Source organism: Artibeus jamaicensis, unplaced genomic scaffold, assembly GCF_021234435.1.
Source record: "Artibeus jamaicensis isolate MK-2021 breed Jamaican fruit bat unplaced genomic scaffold, CSHL_Jam_final contig_332, whole genome shotgun sequence".
Taxonomy (NCBI): domain Eukaryota; kingdom Metazoa; phylum Chordata; class Mammalia; order Chiroptera; family Phyllostomidae; genus Artibeus; species Artibeus jamaicensis.
In genome coordinates this window covers 24,433,384-24,453,414 of record NW_026521788.1, presented here as the reverse complement: position 1 = coordinate 24,453,414, position 20,031 = coordinate 24,433,384, and the positions used below count along the sequence as shown (strand labels likewise).

The 20,031-nt window shown below is 40.3% G+C and overlaps 1 long non-coding RNA gene and 1 other non-coding gene across 4 annotated transcripts in view; both read right to left on the bottom strand.

Moving 5' to 3' along the window:
- The window catches only part of LOC119038157 (uncharacterized), a 44,982-nt gene that overhangs the window by 16,161 nt on the left and 8,790 nt on the right, over positions 1 to 20,031 (bottom strand). For 2 of the 3 annotated variants that reach the window (XR_005080364.2, XR_008391351.1), the window contains exon 2: positions 5,255 to 5,377. This is a non-coding gene — a long non-coding RNA (uncharacterized LOC119038157). Of the gene's footprint in view, positions 1 to 5,254; positions 5,378 to 19,749; positions 19,888 to 20,031 lie in introns of all 3 variants that reach the window. The other variant, XR_008391352.1, reaches the window with a different exon arrangement.
- LOC119038208 (U4 spliceosomal RNA) lies at positions 13,570 to 13,711 on the bottom strand. Its single transcript, XR_005080371.2, has one exon. It is a non-coding gene; the product is annotated as a U4 spliceosomal RNA (small nuclear RNA).

Here is a 20,031-nt window from a genome sequence, read left to right as displayed (position 1 = left end):
GGGGTATCTCAAGTGTTCACTGACAAAGTGGATGAATAAAAGATATAAAGGAGGACAATTTTGAAAGTAAAAGAGAAATTAATAAAGAATTCAAAAGAAAATAAGCAAAGATAATCTAACATAAATGTAATAGAATCCCTAAGTAAATAAGTGAAGCCAAGTGAAGGAATAAAGCTTAGAAATAATATTTCAAGAGAACTTTCTATAGTGTAAGTACCTGGCACCAAGGTTTTGATGCTGAGGCCTCATTTCACATCATCCATCTTGAAGAAACATGGTCAGCTGTATGGCACAGCTCCAAGCAAAATAGTTAGACAAGGAATCAGGCTCTGCCCAACTCATGAGGCTCCTCTTATAAAATTCTGGATAATCTAGAATACTGACCCCCTGAGTGTTCCCGCTTTTCCCGTTCTATGCAGTGATTTATGTTTTTTTCCCCCAATAATTTTATTTAGTTATTTTTCAAGTACAGCTTTTTGCCTGTTTCTCCCATCCCAGCCCCCCCCACCCCGTGCTCCCCACCTCCCTCCCATTTCCACCCCCCCCCCCCAGTTCTCATCCCTGTGTCCTTCATATTTGCTTCTCCAAATCCCTCCCCCTTTTCCCCCTTAAATTCCTTTCCCTCTCCCCTCTGGTCATTATCCCCTTGTTCTCTATTTCAGTGTCTTTGTTTTTATTCTGCTTGCTTGTTTGTTTTGTTGTTTAGCTTCCTGTTAAAGGTGAGATCATATGGTATTTGTCTTTCAATACCTGGCTTCTTATACTTGAAATTTGCCAATAAAGAAACCCTTCAAACCCTAGGCAACCCAACCTCAGTCCCTAATGAAGCCAGGTGTGTGTGCCCTCCATTCCTAGCCATGACCCTGCCATGTGGCCCTGGGCATGCTCTGTGCTCTCGTGGGTCTGGGAGTGCTCAATCCTGTTCTCCAAGGTTTCCCGATGGTTTTTGCTGAGGTGTGCCCTGCAGTCATAGTAAGAACTTCAGTCTGCTCCAGCCACAACACTGGCTCCTGCCCAGGAACTATGGGGCGAGGCTCCCGCGGGTCACACAGGCCCAGGCAGGGCCTAGGGCATTCCCAGCCAATGGGATCACTGTCAACAGGCTGGGACTGACACAACACATTCTTGAAATAAAAATATTTAAAAACACATACTGAAAGAGCCCATTGTGTACCTCAGAAAATAAGCCAGAGTGACCAACACCAAAACATTTCTGTAAAGTCTCTAGACTTTAAGAGAGGGAAAAATTCCTTCAAGCATTTTGGCCAAAAGACCTCATTACTTACAGGGGAGAGAAAATTAGATCATGGTCAGATGTTGATAGAAATACTTTATCCCACAAGAAAATGGATTAATATATTTAAGATAGTCAAGGAAAGAATGTGTGAACAAAGGGCTTTTTATGCAGAATTACTAACCTTCAGTTAGAAAGGGCACAGACAATTCTACGTGCAGGAACTGGGCAAACACTGTGTGTATGATTCCTCCACAAGGAATCTAGAGAAAGAGCTTCACATACCAGAATGGAAATTATGAAATAGTTCGATATGAAAACAACAAAAAAACACTAATTATTGAGACTGTGGGTTATAGCAGCAGTTACAGGAAAATATTGAATTTTTAATGTTTATGGTATAATACCTAAAAAGATTCTACTCATAGTACAGTCACAATGAAAAACAGTATGGAGGTTCCTCAAAAAGTGAAAAGTAGAACTACATGTGATCCAGTTTCCACCTGCTGTATTTACCTGAGAGAAATGTAAGCACAAATGCGAAAAGGTACATACACCCTCATGTTCACTGTAGCATTATTTACTGAAGCCAAGACAGCAGAGCAGCCTACATGTCTCTCAGTGGGTAACTGGGAGAAAGAACAGTTGATCTCCACAGTCATACCTCAGCATCCACGGGGTATGGTCCCAGGACCAATTTTGGGTACCACATTCCACAAATGTGCAAGTCCCTTGTATAAAATGGTATAGTGTTTGCACACAACCTATACACATCTTCTCACATACATTGAATCATCTCTAAAGACTCTCTGGATTACTTAAAATGATTAATACAATGTAAATAGTTGTTATACTGTATCATTTAGGAAATACTTAAAAGGAAAAAATTCTGTATATTTTCATTACAGATACAACCATTATAGCCCAACCATATAGCACAGACCGACAACAATGTAACCTTTCCTTTTGAACATTTTTGATCTGCTGTTGGTTGAATCCAGAGATGTGGGTACAGAGGCCAACTGTATATAAAATGGAATCTTAGCCATAAAAACAAAGCAAATTCTGTCCCTTGTAACACTGATGGTCCAATGGTACATCGTGGTCAGTGAAATAAGCCAGATTGAGAAAGGCAAATACTGTTTGATCTCACTTATACATGCAATCTAAAAACAAAACAACAATGGAACAAACTTATAGACACAGACACCAGATTACTAGTTGCCGGAAGTGAGGGATGGGGTGGGGGTGAAATGGGTGAAAGTGGCCAAAAGATACAAATCTCCACTTATAAAATAAATAAATCTGTGGAAGTAATGTACAACCTAGGGACCATAGTTAATAATACTGTAATGTATACTTGAGAGTTGCTAAGAAACTAAATCTTAAAAGTTCTCCCAAGGAAAAACTAACCATATGTGATGATCATTTTGCAATATATATGAATACTGAATCATTATGTTGTACACCTGGCACTAATATAATAAGGCAATTATATCTAAAAAAAAAAGAATTATCAGGCCCAACAAAATGTCAATAGTGCCAAGTTTTAGAAATTCTGATCTCAGCCATTTGGTCAAGAATAGATGATGGAAATATACTGGTTGGGCTGAAGTGTTTGCTTGAAAAAATTATCTTTTGGTTCTTCAGGAAGCATTACAATTGACCCTGATCAGATATTATATTCCTCATTCTATTACCTTTTTCTTAAAACATTAAAGGACATTATAAAAACCAAAAATAATACTACAAAAAAATCAATGTATTCAATTCAAAAGAGAATAGAGAAAACGCTTAGTATGATGGAAATAATTAGAGCTTAGGTGAAAGTTTATAGCACTAAATGTCCATGTTAAAAAGAAGAAAGGTCCAGACTTCTGGCCAAGATGGAGGTGTAGGTGGAAACACTGTACCTCCTCGCACAACCAAGTTTAAAGACAACAAAGTTTTAGCAACAAAAACTCAGCCAAACCACAGAAAATTGAACTATATGGAAGTCTGACGACAATGAACCCTTCAGCCAAACCCGTAAGAGGGGCAGAGCCAACAGCAGAGCGGGGTTGGGCAGGAAAAATCCAGCAGACCCACCCGGGCACACGACCCAGGTGCGCCAGCAGCCATGGGCGGATTCCAGGTGTGGATTAGCAGGCAGATCCATTGAGGGAGCAAGGCAGTGGACCCACTGGGGGCTGATTGCGGTCACACATTCACGTGCAGATAAACTGGTGAAGGGGCTAGCAGGGAGACTGACTGCATAGGCCCCAGCAGCAGGAAGCCACAGAGGGAACCACCATTGTCCCTCTCTGACCCCACCCCCACACGAAGCGTCACAAACCAGCAACCTGGGCGGCCCCGCCCTGGTGGACACCTAAGGCTCCTCGCCTCATACCTAACAGGCATGAACAAATCAAAACATGGCTCAAGAACAACTCAGAGCCCCAGAGCCGATAAATCTAAGTGATGAAGAAATAGCCAAACTTCCAGGTGCACAGTTCAAAACACTGGTGATCAGGATGCTCACAGAACTGGTTGATTTTAGTCACAAATTAGAGGAACATAGGAAGGCTAAACTAATTGAAATGAATGGAAATACACAGGAAACCAATAGTAATGGAAAGGAAACTGGGACTCAAATCAAAGGAATGGACTAGAAGGAAGAAAAAAATGACCAAACAGAAAAGGATGAAAAAACAAGAATTCAAAAAAATGAGGAGAGGCTTAGGAACCTCCAGTACATCTTTAAACATTCCAACATCCAAATTATAGGGGTACCAGAAGGGGAAGAGGAACAGCCACGAGTGGGAAACTTATTTGAACAAATAATAAAGGAGAACTTCTCCAATCTGGCAAAGGAAATAGATTTCCAGGAAATCCAGGAAGCTCAGAGAGTCCCAAAGAAGTTGGACCCAAGAAGGAACACACCAAACCACATCATAATTACATTAGCCAAGATTAAAATGAAGGAGAGAATCCTAGAAGCAGAAAGAGATAAGGGGACAGTCACCTACAAAAGAGTTCCCATTAGACTCTCAGCAGATTTCTCAAAAGAGACCTTACAGGCAAGAAGGGGCTGGAAAGAAGTATTCCAAGTCATGAAAGGCAAGGACCTACATCCAAGATTGATCTATCCAGCAAAGCTTTCATTTAGAATGGAAGGACAGATAAAGTGCTTCTCAGATAAGATCAAATTCAAGGAGTTCATCATCACCAAGCCCTTATTATATGAAATGTCAAAGGGACTTATCTAAGAAAAAGAAGATAAAAAAGATGAACAGTGAAAGGACAACAAACTCACAGTTATTAACAACCACACCTAAAACAAAAGCAAACTAAGAGGACAGCTAGATCAGGAGCAGAATCATAGAAATGAAGATCACGTGGAGGGTTAGCAACAGGGGAGTGGGAAAAAGGAGAATGGGGGAGAAGGTACAGAAAATAAGTAGCATAGATGGTAGGTAGAAAATAGGGGGAGGGCAAGAATAGTATGGGAAATATAGAATCTAAAGAACTTGAGACTCGTGGTCATAAACTAAAGAAGGGGAATGGTGGGGGAGGGGGTGTGCAGGGTGGAGGAGAATGAAGGGGGGAATAGAACAACTGTAATGGCATAATTAATAAAATATATATTTTTAAAAAGACAACAAAGTTTTTGTCAAAAAAAAAGCGCAACCAAAACACAGAAAATTGAACTATACGGAAGTCCAACAACAACAAACTGTTCAGCCAGACTGATAGAAGATGGTGAAATTTTTGCCAGCATTAACCAGAAGAATGGTATGGTCAGCTTCCATGATAACCCTGAGAAGTATGGTAACCTAGCCATGCTCCACAACATCGACCAGGAGATGCTGAAGTGCATAGAGCTGGATGAGTGGCTGAAGGCCATGGACCAGGAGATCACTGTGAACCCCCAGTTTCTGCAAAAGAGCATGGGATCACAAGAAGATGATTCTGGTAACAAACCATCCAGTTATTCTTGAAACAAGTGGCCATCCTGACTGAAGAGAGAGGAGCACTCACCTTGGCTGGTAGCAAGTGTTAGGAGGGCAGCAGGCAGGACCAAACCTGTTTCACCTAGACAGAAGGGAATTCCAGTTTGCGTTGGCTTCTTCAGTCCTGTGTGCTCTCAGAAAACCATTCTCTCTGCGAAGGAAAAAGAAAATTAAACTTAAAAAAAAAGAAGAAGAAGAAAGGTCCAAACTTAAAAATCTTTTAGACCGTAAAAAGCTAGAAGGGCCATACAGTGAAATATTACTCAGTGATAGAAAGAAATGAAGTACTGACACATGCTACAAGTTGGATGAACCCTCCGATACATACAAAGGGGGGCAACCCCCCAGAAATTTATTTCTAAAAAATTGTGTATTTATTCTTACATGTTTAAACTTCAGTCACCTTCAAAGTGCACTCCATTTGATGCAATACACCTGTTGAGACATTTTTCCACTGCTCAAAACAGTTTTTGAACTCATCAGTTTTGATGCCTTTTAGTGCTTCTGCTGTGTTTTGTTTCACCTCTTCTACACTGGCAGAATGTTTCCCTTAGAGGAGTTTTTTCATCCAGGAAAACAAAACAAAAAGTGTCACTCAGGGTGGAATCAGGTGAATAGGGAGGGTGGGGCATGGAGGTCATGCCACCCTTGGTCAAAAACTGCAGAACACTCAGCATGGTGCAGGCAGATGTGTTTGTAAATAACCCATCATGAAATGGGCAAACATGTTGAGTCTTCAAAAAAAACACTGAAGCTGCACACAGCTTCTCACCACGCCAGCTCGTATACTGATGAGGATGGGTTCCTAGAACACTCACCTCGTGGGGGAAGCCTACACTACAGGGGACCCTCCCTCCAGATGATAATCCTGTTTTTTTTTGGGGGGGGGGGGGTTCCGCCATATACTAAGTGAAAGAATTCAGTCACCAGGGACCACATATTGTCCGATTCCCTTTGAAATGTCCAGAATAGGCAAATCTGTACAGGAAGAAAGCAGATTAGTGGTTGCCTGGGGATAGGGAATTAGGTAGTGATGGCTAAGGGGTAGAGGGTTTCTTTCAGGGGTAATGAAAATGTTTTTAAATTTATTACAATGATGAAAAAGAATTCTGTGCAATGCTAAAAGTTAGCATATTGTACATTTTAAATTGTTGAATTGTACGTCAATTCTATTTCCATAAAGGTAATAAAGGTATTTTTTAAATAATAAATACCGTTTTAAATACCTTAGAAAACAAATCAAACAAAAAGCAAGAAGAAAATGGCTTAATAAAGTTAAAAACAAATAAGTGAAATAAAAAATGGACAGACTATAGAGAAATCCAACCAAATCAAAAGCAGAGTTTTTCAATATCTCGATAAAATTGATAAAGCTCTAGCTAGACTGATGAAGAACAGAGAGAAATGAAACAAATCACCAGTATCAGGTATTAGAAAGGGGAGATTGCTACAGAGTCTACAAATATTAAGAGGACAATTACAGAATATTACAAACATCTATTGGGTTGGCCCCAAAGTCTGTATGTTTTTTTCCATAAAATAAAGTATACATTTTTCATTTTAACCAATAACTTTGTTGATGTGGATATTTTGAGCATGTTGCCTATCTCTTGTGTAATATAACATTGATTATTCTCAACTAATGTCTCAGTTTGCTCAGTATCAACTTCGACTGGTCTACCCAACCATGGAGCATCACCATCCAGTGAGAAATCTCCAACACAAAACTTCACAAACCACTTTTGATACATTTAATCAGTCACAGCACCTTCTCCAAACACTGCACAAATCTTTCTTTTTGCATTTCAGTTGTGTTTTTACCTTTTTTTGAAATAAGTGTAATACAACAAAAATGTTGCATATTTTCTTCCATGTTTGATATTAAAATGGCTACGTAAAACTTCACCAGTTTCGATAAGTATTTTTTTAATGCATGCTGAGATGACAGCTGTCACATCTAACAAAATTGTTTTGAATGAAGTTAATGACAACTAAGAACTATTGGAACCATTTTACAGAAAAAAGCAAATGAAATTTTGCCCAACCCAATAAAAGGGACATACATTGGAAAGGAAGCCGTAAAGTAGTCTTTATTCACATACGTGACAGGATTGTGTTGGTAGAAAATTGTGGGGAATTACAAGATAGTATTAAAACTAATAGAGAGCAGGCTGACAGCTGTTAGGGGAGGGTTGTAGGGGGAAGTGAAGGGATTGAGGGAAAAAGAACAAAACTCATGGAAAACTGTGGTGACTGCTAGGGTGGGTGGGGTGGTAGAGGAAGGTATGGAGGGGGACAAATGGTGATGGACGGAGACGTGACGTGGGGAGTGAGCACACAGCACAGTGCAAGATGATGGGCTGTGAAACTGTGTGTAATTTTGTTAACCAGCATTACCCCAATGAATGGAGTAAAAAGGAAAGGACTACAGTTGCTCAAGGGAAATGCCATCCTAATAATTAAATTTGATCTTCAACAATTAACCAAGAGCACAAAGTCCATATACAGAAATCAATCTGAAATTGAGTTTTAAAATCAATTTGTATATTAACACTGAAAATGTTAAGCAGTTAAATCTAACAAAATATGTGCAAGAACCATATAGTAAAAGACAGAGAACATCACTGAACACTATTAAGGAAACCCAGTCAGTGGAGCTGTAGATGATGTTCATGGATCAGATTCTCAGTATTATTCTCCCCAATAGGATCTGCAGACTCAACAAAACTCCAGTCAAAATCCAAGCAAGTTGTTTTTACAAGTTGATAATGCTCATTCTAATGCTTACATGGAAATTCAAAGGAGCTAGAGGAAACAAAACAATGTGGGGAAGGGGGAAGGAAGTTGAAAGATTTACATGATGCGATGTAAAGACCTTTTATGCAGTAACAGCAGTTAAAATAGTGTTATTGACTTCCTGTCAAAATGCCTGTGCTCACCTCCCTCCATGACCACTGCAAAATCACAACTAAATTATAAAACAACCATCACTGAAAAGCACCTGGAGACAGGCTGAGCAGAATTCCAATAACTGACGACACAAAGAGAAGCCCTGAGACTGGCAGGAGGGGAGGAGACGAGTCCCTCACTCCTGGTGTGACAGTGGAGAATTGGGGGGATGTCTTGGCTGCAGAGGTGCCCCCTGAGGAGTGAGGGTCCCAGCCCCACACCAGGCTCCCCAGCCAGGGGTTTTAGTGCCAGGAAGTCAAGTCTCCACAATGTCTGGCTGTGAAAACCAGCGAGGATTGCGTCCAAGTGAGATAGAGGGTCCCAGGCATTTTACTTGCTAGACTGCACATGGACTCGTCCACAGATTCACTCACTCTGAGCCCCAGTGTTGGGGCAGCTGTTTGAAAAGTGCCAGGGACATATGGGGAGGAACCGAACTGACTAGTTTTGTGTGAGAGCTGGAGGGGCAGGGGTCAGGGCAGCTCTCTCCAGGGACAAAGTGCACATAGGCACCATTGTTTCTTTCCTGAGCTCTCCCCATACCCAGCCCGCAGGCACAGGCAAGCACCAAATCTGAGTTCTCCTGTAACCTGGCTAACACCATTGGCCCCATCCTGGTGATCTCCTGAGATCCTGCCTCACCCATCTCATGTGTGTGACCCGAGCTGCTCCCAGTGGCCTTTCCACATAAGCACAGTTCATGCTGCACACTTCCCTAAAATCTCTCAAAGGTCCGCAAACCACGGACAAGCTGCAGCAGGCCTCAGCGTGTCTGGTACCTTTACTAAGAGACCCCAGAAAGGGCAACCAGTCTCAACTTATATCATAACTCCCATCAGGTGGCTCTAAACCTGGCCTAAACTGAGACCAGTATTGGCTTGGAACATAGCTTCAACTCAATGGCCACAAGCCTGGTAGCTGGCCTCAGCTTACTTCGGGGTGTGCAGCAAAGGGTCCCAAGTGCAGCCCTAGTGGCAGCCGGCCTCAGTTTGCAGTAGCCTCTCCAAGCATCACCAAGCCCAGCACAAGTGGCAACCAACTGCAGATCACTTTGTAGCTCTTACCAGGCAGCCCTCAGCTGGGCACAAAAGGTGACCGATTTTGACCTGCACCAGAGCCCCTTCAAAGATATTTCAGAAGTAGTACAACCAGTGGCTGGCTTCACACCATACCAGAGTACCACCTAACCAGCACCACAAACAACTCACATGAAGGGTGGATTCAGCTGGCACCAGAGCCCTGCTAGAGCAAATCGTGCCTTATGGCATCAGCCCCTGCACAACGCCTTGTACACTGTAGTCATGGTCAGCCCTCCTAGCCAGTCAGTCTTAGAGTCTGTCCCACCCAATGACATAAAAACAGCAATCAAGGTTCTACTACAACCAGACAGCAAACAACCCACACAAGGAACACCCTGGAGTTCCTGGCTCAAGTGAACATGGAAACTACGCCACTGGCCCTCTCAGGCCACTTACTACATAAAACCACTATTCCCAACCTGGGAGACACAGCAGATCTACCTAATCATAGAAACACACACAGGGAGTCAGCCAAGATGAGGAGACAAACATGTCCCAAATGAAAGAATGAGACAACACCCCCCCCCAAAAAAAAAAAAAACTAAATGAAATGGAGAAGCAATCTACCAGATACAGAGTTCAAAACACTGGTAATAAGAATGCTCATTGAGCTCTGGGGAAGAATAGATGAACTCAGTGAGAACCTCAACGAAGAGATAGAAACCATAAAAAAGGATGAGTCATATATATAGAATACAAGAACTGAAATGAAAAAATATATATATACATTAGAGGGAATGAACAGTAGAGAAGATGAAGCAGAGGACAGAATCTATGGTTTGGAAGATAAGGTAGCAGAAAACATCCATTCAAAACAGCAAAAAGAAAACAGAATCCAAAAATTGAGGACAGTTTAAAGGTCCTCTAGGATAGCACCAAGCATACCAACATCAGCATCACAGGGGTGCCTGAAGGAGGATAAAGAGAGCAAGGAATTAAAACCCTATATGAAGAAATAATGATGGAAAACTTCTCTAAGTCAGTGACGGAAATAGTCATGGAAGTCCAGGAAGCACAGAGAATCCCAAACAAGATGAACCCAAAGAATCCCACACCAAGACACATCATAATTAAAATGCCAAAGTTTAAAGACAAAGAGAGAATCTTAAAAGTAGCAAGAGAAAAGCATCTAGTTACCTGAAAGGGAGCTCGCATTAGAGTGTCAGATGATTTCTCCACATAAACTCTATGAGTAAGAGGCAAAGTGATTAAAGCAAATACCTATAACTAAGATTACCCAGAAAGTCTCTCATTTAGAATGGAAGGAGATATAGTTTCCCAGACTCCCCTCCACCAAAAAAAGGTAGAGGAGTTCATTATTACTAAATCAGTATTTTCACTATTACAAAAAATGTTAAAGGAAATTTGTAAATAAAAAATAAGATAAAAATATGAATTAGAAAATATGGAAAATGAAAAAATACTCTCTGACAAGGGCAAGCACTTCGTAAAAGCAATGGATCAACCAAATATGAAGGCAGTATAAAGATCAAAATGCAAAAGTAGGAAGATCATGTATAATTACAATAATGGACTAAGAGATAGTAACAAACACATATACACAAAATAAGTTTAAAACATTTGCACATGGGAAGACAATCTTGTGGCATCCCTCATGGTGGCACTTGGTTCTTCTTATGGGGCTTCTGTGGCAGAATAACTGACATCCCTTCATAGTACTGAGTGGCAGCATTTTTCCTTGCTGTTTAGCATCCAAGCATTCTCCTACCCCCATATATTTTGCAACCTAATTAATATGATTTTTAATAATAGTTTTGCTTAGATTAGGTAAAGTGCTATGTTACAAGTAGCTAAGAAAGAGTAATGGCCAAAAAATAAACTAGGAAAATAAAATTATCATAATTTGCAGATTATATGATTGAGTATAGAGGAAAATCTGGGAAACATGCTATCCACAAATAACTAGAATACTAGGTTGAAAGGATGTTATGAAAGTAGAGATAAAATACTGCTTACATTCAGAGGGAAAGAATATCTAGCCTTGAAAGCCCACTGGTGGTCAGATGATGCTGAGCGGTGGGAGGCATACGGTTTTTGTGTATAATCCTTGTACATGCTAATGAAATCAGTTTGCTGGTATTTTGAGGACTTTTGCATCAACATTCATGTGGTATGTTGGTCTACAGTTTTCTTTCTTTGTGGGGCCCTTGTCTCACATTGGTATCAAAGTGATACTGGACTCTTAGACTGAACTAAAAAGTGTGTTTCCACTTCAATTTTTTTGAAGAATAAGAATTGGTGCTGGGTCTTCTTTAAGTGTTTTGTGGAATTCAACAGTAAAGCCATCTGGTCCAAGGCTTTTTGTTGTTGTTGGGAAGTTTTTCATTATGATTTAATCCCAAACTAGTCATAGGTCCATTCAGATTTTCCATTTCTTTATTATTCAGTCTTTGTGTTTAAGTAATTTGTCCCTCTCATCTAGGTTAACCAATTGTTGGTGTACATTTGTTCATAGTACTCTTATTTTTTAAATTATATTTTATTCATTATAGTATTACAGTTGCCTTGATTTCTCCCCCTTTGCCAACCTCCACCCAGTACCCCCCACTCCCTCAGGCAATCCCCCCACCATTGTTCATGTCTATGGGTTATGTGTATAAGTTCTTTGGCTACTCCATTAACTATACTGTACTTTATACTCCCATGGTTATTCTGTAACTATCTATTTGTACTTCTTAATCTCCTCACCTCTTCACCCATTCCTCCACACTCTCCTCCCCACTAGCAACCATCAAAATGCTCTCTGTATCCATGATTCTGTATCTGTTCTTCTTGTTTTTTAGATTCAATTGTTGATAGATATGTATTTATACCCTTTTATTATTCACAGTTTTGATCTTCTTAAATAATTCCCTTTACTACTTTGTATAATAATGGTTTGGTGATGATGAACTCCTTTAGTTTTTTATTGTCTGGGAAGCTCTTTATTGGCCCTTTGATTCTAAATGATAGCTTTGCTGGGTAGAGCAATATGGGCTGTAGGTCTGCTTTTTTTCATGACTGAATATTTCTATCCAATCCCTTATAGTCTGTAAAGTTTCTGTTGAGAAATCAGCTGACAGTCTTATGGAAAGTTCCCTATAGGTAACTAAGTTTTTTTTCCTCTTGCTGCTTTTAAGGTTCTCTTTTTATCTTTGACCTTTGGTATTTTAATTATGTGATGTATTGGAGTGGTCCTCTTTGCATCCATCTTGTTTGGGACTCTGTGCTTCCTGGACTTGCATGTCTATCTCTTTTACTAAATTAGGAAGGTTTTCTTTCATTATATTTTTAAAAAGCTTTCCAATTTCTTGCTCTTTCTCTTCTCCTTCTGCCCCCACCCCCCATGATGTGAATGTTGGACCTCTTGAAGTTGTCCAGAGGCTGCTTACATAATTCTCATTAAAAAAATTTTTTCCTTCTTGTTATTCTGATTTTTTCTTCCTTATTTTCCAAATCATTGATTTGATTCTCAGCTTCATCTACTCTCCTATTGTTTCCTTGTAAATTGTTCTTTATTTTAATTAGTGTAACCTTTGTTTCTGACTGGATCTTTTTCATGCTGTTGAGGTCCTCACTAAGTTCCGTGAGGATTCTAATAACCAGTGTTTTGAACTCTGCATCTGATAGATTGCTTATCTCCATTTTGTTTAGCTCTTTTTCTAAAATTTTGATCTGTTCTTTCATTTGGGCCATATTTTTTTTGTCTCAGTGCTCCTGTTATGTTGTAAGGGGTAGAGCCTTAGGAATTCACCCGGGGCAGGGCATCTGATGTTGGTGCATTGTGGTGCTCTATGTGGGGGAGGGGTCAGAAAGAGAACAGTGATGCTTGCTCTGCTCTTGGTAGGCTTTCAGTCACTTCCCCTGTTACCCACAAGCAAATTGGGCTCTTCTGGTGCTAATTCCCAGGTGGGTGGGTTTGTGTGCCTTCTAGGACCCTGTGGGTCTCTCCAACGAACTCTTGTGTGAGGTTGGGAGTTTCTCCCACTGATGCAACCCCCATAGGTTTTTACCACTAGAGGTTTTGAGCCTTTATTTCACCATGCTGGAACCCTAGATTTTCGGTCTGTCTCACTCCCCAGTTGTTCCTCCCAAGTTTATCTGCACCCAAATGTGGGACTGGAAGCCATCACCTTGCCCTCCTAGTCCTCCAGCTGCCACCTTGCTGCATGTCCTCTCCACCCCAGCTGCCTATCTTTGCCCCTCCTACTGGTCTGGATGAATGTGTATTCTTTAACTACTTAGTTGTAGGACTTCCATACAGTTCAATTTTCTGTCAGTTCTGGTTGATTTTTGTTTCTATATTTGTTGTCCATCTTTTGGTTGTGTGAAGAAGCAAAGTGTATCTACCTATGCCTCCATCTTGGAAGGAAGTTAGGCTGATAAGGGGTTTCAATTAGCAATAATCATGCCTCGGATAAACCTCATTGGCTATGATACTGCCACTGCGCAAAGCTTGATAAGGGATTAATACCCAAAATATATAAGAAACTCATACAGCTCAATAGGTAAATAAATAAATAAATAAATAAATAAATCTGATTGTTTAAATGGGTAGAGGATCTGAACAGACATTTCTGAAGACATACGGAGAACCAAGAGATACATGAAAAGGTGATGAACAAAACTATTCATCAGGGAAATGCAAATGAAACCACAGTAAGATACCACTTCACATTTGTTGGGATAGCTAGTATGAAAAGGACAAGAATTAAATATTGGTGAGAACATGGACAAAAGAGAACATTTGTGAACTCTTGGTGAAAATAAAAATTGGTTAAGCCTGTATGGAAAAGAGCTTCTTCCTCAAAAATTAAAGATAGGCCCAGGCCAGTGTGGCTCAGTGGATTGAACACCAGCCTGAGAACCATAAGGTCACTGGTTTGATTTCCGGTCAGGCCACCTGTCTGGGTTGTAGGCCAGGTCCTTAGGTGGGGGTGAGCGAGAGGCAGCCAATTGATGTTTCTCTCCCTCTCTCCCTTTTCCTCTCCCTCTCTCCCTTTTCCTCTCTCTAAAAATTAATAAATAAAATCTTTTAAACAATAGAGCTATTATATGCCTGATCCAGCATCCTACTTCTGAGTATATATATTCAAAGGAAATGTTCACTTCAGCACTACTCACAATCTTGGATATACAAAAACAATCTAAGTGTCCATCTACAGATGAATGGGTAAAGAAAATGTGAGACATATGCACACACACACATACACCCCCCCACATGCAACAGAATATTACTTAGCCATGAGAAAGAAAGGAATCCTGCCATTTGTGACAACACAGATGGCCCTTGAGGGCATTATGAGTGAAATAAGCCAGACAGAGCAAGATAAATAGCATATGATATCACTTATAGGTGGAATCTAAAAGAGCTGAACACGCCCTGGCTGGTGTAGCTCAGTGGATTGAGCACGGGCCTGTGAACCAGACAATCGTGGTTCGATTCCCAGTCAGGGCACATGCCTGGGTTGCAGACCAGTTCCCTGCAGGCCAATTCCCAGCACGGGACCCATGAAAGGCAACCATACATTGATGTTTCTCTCCCTCTCTCCTTCCCTTCCCCTCTAAAGATAAATAAATAAAATCTTAAAAAAAATAAATAAAAGAGCTGAACTCACAGAAACAGGGAGTAGAAAAGTAATTGCCAGGGGCTGGGGGGTTAGGGAAATTGAGACAATATCACTCAAGGGCTGCAAACTTCCAGTTTTAAGATGAACAAGTTCTAGGGATATAATGTATAGCATAGTTAATAATATTGTATTAAATACTTGAAAGTTGCTAACAAAATTGATTTTAAATATTCTCATCACACATACAGAAATGGTAACTATGTGAGGTGATGGAGTGTTAACTAACCATGGTATTCATCTCACAATATATAAGTGTATCAAATCAACACAATGTACACCTTAAATTTATAAAATGTTATGTCAATTATACTTCAATAAAGCTGGCAAAATACAGGGCAAAGAGTGATTGAACAGACATTTCTCCAAGGATTATATACAAATGACCAACGAGCACATGAAAAGATGCTTAACATCACTAATCATTAGAGAATGTAAATCAAAACCACAATGAAATACTACCACATAGCCAGAAGGATGGCTATTGTTATAAAAGGCAAATAACCAATATTGGTGAGGATATGGACAAATTGGAACCCTGCTGGTGGGGCTGGGGGGATGTTAATGGTGCATCCACTGTGGAAAACAGTGTTATGGTTGCTCAAAAAGTTAAACATAGAGTTACCATATGGTCTAGCTAATCCATTTCTATGTGTAGACCCAAAGAACTGAAAGCAGGAACTCAAATGGATATTTGTACAGCAATATTCATAGCAGCATTATTCACAAAAATGAAGTATTGATACGTGCTACCACATGGGTGAACCTTGAAAACATTATGCTAAAATAAGCCAGACACAAATATTGCACGATTCCACTTCTATTAAGTACCCAGACCAGGCAAATTCATAAGGACAGAAAGTAAAATAGTATTTGTCAGGAACTGGGGGAAGAGGAAAATGAGGAATCATTATTTAATGTATATAGAGTTTCAATCTGAGATGAAAAAGTTCTGGAGATGGATAGTGATGACAGTTGAAGAACATTATAAATGGACTAATGCTACTTTCTGCATTTAAAATGATTAAAATGCTATATTTTATGTATATTTAACACAATAAAAAATTTAAGGTATCAGTGGAACAAAATAGAAAGCCCAGAAGTAAACCATGCTCTTAAAGTCAATTAATATTTGACAGAGGAGGCAGAAACGTACAATGGGCTAGAGATAGTTTATTCAATAAATGGTGTTGGGAAAATTGGACAGATACATGCAAAAAGAAAAAAAGAAACTAGACCACCTTCTTATGCCACATCCAAGAATAAACTCAAAATGTATTAAAGATTTAAATGTTAGACTTGAGACTATAAAAATCCTAGAAGAAAACATAGGCAGTAATATGCCAGATACTTCTCATAGCAACATTTTTTCTTGATACATCTCCTTGGACAAAGGAAGAAAAGAAAAAAATAAACAAATGGTACTACATCAAACTAAAAACTTTTTGCACAGCAAAGAAAATCATGAACAAAACAAAAAGACAACCCACTGGATGGGAGAGCATATTTGCCAATGATACATCTGATAAGAGGTTAATATCCAACATTTGTAAAGAACTTTTAAAACTCAGTACCAGAAAACCAAACATTTCAATTGTGAAATGGGTACCCTGGCTGTTGTAGCTCAGTAGATTGAGCACGGGCCTGCGAACCAAAGAATCATGGTTCAATTCCCAGTCAGGGCACATGCGTGGGTTGCAGGCCATTTCCCAGCAGAGGATGCACAAGAGGCAACCGTACATTGATATACCTCTCCCTCTCTCCTTCCCTTCCCCTCTAAAGATAAATAAATAAAATCTAAAAAAAAAAAAAGAAAGAAATGGGCAAAGCTTAAACAAACATCTCTCTCAAGAGGACATACAAATGGCTAATAGACATTATAAAAAGATGCTCAATGTCACCAATCAGCAGAGAAATGCAAATTAAAACCACAGTGAGATATCATCTCACACATGTCAGAATGGCTACCATCAATAAATCAACAAACAAATGTTGGCGAGGAGGTGGAGAAAGGGGAATCCTAACGCACTGTTGGTGGGAACACAGACTGGTGCAGCCACTGTGGAAAGCAGTATGGAGTTACCTCAAAAAATTAAAAATGGAACTGCCTATGATCCAACAATTCCACTTCTGGGAATTTATCCAAAGAAATACAAAACACTAATTCAAAAGGATATATGTACCTCTATGTTCATTGCAGCATTGTTTACAATAGCCAAGATGCAGAAGCAGCCCAAGTGTCCATCAGTAGATGAGTGGATTAAAAAGCTGTGGTACATTTACACAATGGGCTAAACTTTGCCATAAAAAAAGAAGGAACTTCCAGCCAAGATGGAGGCATAGGTAGACATACTGTGCCTCCTCACACAACCGAAAGAAGAATAACAAATTTAAAAACAACCAGAGCTGTCAGAAAATTGAACCGTTTGGAAGTCTGATAATGAAGGAGTTAAAAAAGACATATTCATCCAGACTACTACGAGGGGCAGAGACAGGCAGCCAGCAGAGAGGACTCGCAGCAAGGTAGTGGCCGACGGACCCAGTGAGGTGGCACATTGTGGGCTGGGCAGTCCCACATTCAGGTGCATATAGACCAAGAGAAACAGCTAAAAAGCAAAACAGACTGAGCAACCCAAAGTACAGAAAAATAAAGCTTCAAACAACCAATTGAAAACACCTGTGGGGGTTGAGGTACCGGGAGAGACCCTCAGCCTCACAAGAGAGTTTATTGGAGAGACCCACAGGGTCCTAGAATGCACACAAACTCACCCACATGGGAATCAGCACCAGAAAGTCCCAGTTTGCTTGTGGGAAGCAGGGAAAGTGAGTGAAATCTGGCAGAGAGCAGAGTAAGTGCTATTGTTCCCTCTTGGACCACTGCCCCACATGCAGCATCACAACCCAGTGATGTGGGTTGCCCCACCCTGGTGAACACCTAAGGCTCCGCTCCTCACTACTTAACAAGTGCATCAAGACAAAAAAAAAGGGCCCAAACAAAAGAACAGATCAAGCTCCAGAAAAAATACAACTATGTGATGAAGAGGTAGCCAACCTATCAGATGCACAGTTCAAAACACTGGTAATCAGGACGCTCACATAATCGGTTGAATTTGTTCACAAATTAGATGAAAAAATGAAGGCTAAGCTAAATGAAATAAAGGAAAATGTACAAGGAACCAATACTGATGGGAAGGAAACTAGGACTCAAATCAATGGTTTGAAGCAGAACAAAGAAAGAAACAGCCAACCAGAACAGAATGAAGAAACAAGAATACAAAAAATGAGGAGAGGCTTAGGAACCTCCAGTACATCTTTAAACATTCCAACATCCAGATTATAGGGGTACCAGAAAGGAAACAGGAAGAGCAACAAGTGGAAAAGTTACTTGAACAAATAATAAAGGAGAACTTCCCCAATCTGGCAAAGGAAATAGACTTCCAAGAAATCCAGGAAGCTCAGAGAGTCCCAAAGAAATTGGACCCAAGGAGGAACACACCAAGGCACATCATAATTACATTAGCCAAGATTAAAATGAAGCAGAGAGTCCTAGAAGCAGCAAGAGACAGGGGGACAGTCACCTACAAAGGAGTTCCCTGTCAGTGGAGTTGCCTGTAAAGAAACCTTACAGGCAAGAAGGGGCTGGAAAGAAGTATTCCAAGTCATGAAAGGCAAGGACCTACATCCAAGATTGCTCTATCCAGCAAAGCTTTCATTTAGAATGGAAGGGCAGATGAAGTGCTTCTCGGATAAGGTCAAGTTCAAGGAGTTCATCATCACCAAGCCCTTATTATATGAAATGTTAAAGGGATTTATCTAAGAAAAAGAATACAAAAGTATGAACAATAAAATGACAGCACACTCACAATCATTAACAGCCATGCCTAAAACAAAAATAAAAAGCAAACTAAGCAAACAAGTAGAACAGGAACAGAAACTCAGAAATGGAGATCACATTGAGGGTTACAACAGGGGAGTGGGAGGGGAAGAGAGGGGGGAAAAGTTACAGACAATAAGTAGCATAAATGGTAGGTAGAAAATAGAAAGGGGGAGGGTAAGAATAGTGTAGAAAATATAGAATCTAAAGAACTCATATGTACAACCCATGGATATGAACTAAAGGGAGGGATGTGGGTGGGAAGTGGTGTGCAGGGTGGAGGGAAATGAAAGGGGGAAAATGGGACAACTGTAATAGCATAATCAATAAAATATATTCTTAAAAAAGAAGAAAATTTTACAATATGTGACAGTATGGATGGACATGGAGAACATTACAAGTGAAATAAGCCAGTCAGAGAAAGACAAATATTGAAATATCATATGATCTTACTCATATATGGAATCTAATGAACTAACTGAACTAACATGCAAAATAGAGACAGACTCATAGAGAGCAGGCTGACAGTTTGGGGGGCTGGAGTGTGGAGGGATTGAGCCAAAAAGAAGGAAAGAAAAAGAACTCATGGACACAGGCAACAGTGTGGTGATTGTGGGGGGTGGGATGGGTGGAGGTGGAAGAGGGTATAAGAGTGATAAGTGATAATGGAAAATATAATAAAAAATTAAGGTATCATGAAATGCAAAAAAATATCATTAATACCTCAAGTAAGAGCTGCATTAGCAGAAAAATCCTCCCCAAAGTTAAGAATGATCAAATATTATTTGCAGTTCTGGTCGAGATGGCAGTGTAAGTATATGCAGTACTCAAAACCTCTCACAACTAAATCAAATGTACAATACCTGCAGAACAATCAATATTCAAAACCACTCAAAATCCAGCTGAACAGAAGTCCTATAAGTAAGGATATAATGAAGATGCCACATCATGACTGGTCAGAAGGGCAGAGATGTGGAACAGGCTGGTCCCATACCTACGTGTGGCAGTTAAAAATCAGGAGGGCTATCTTGGCTGTGGAGGTCCTCCCTGAGGAGCAAGGCAAACAAGCCCTACACCAGAACACCCAGACCAGAATTCCAGCTTCAGGAAGAGAAGTCCTCATAACTTCCGGCTGTAAAAATCAGAGGGGATTATGGCTGAGTGAGACAGAAGGCTCCTGTAGTCTAAGGCATTCCTTTCTTAGGGCCCACTCACTGACTTGCTTGAACTCACTCTCTCTGAGCTCCAGCACTGGGGCAGTAGCTTGAAAGGCACC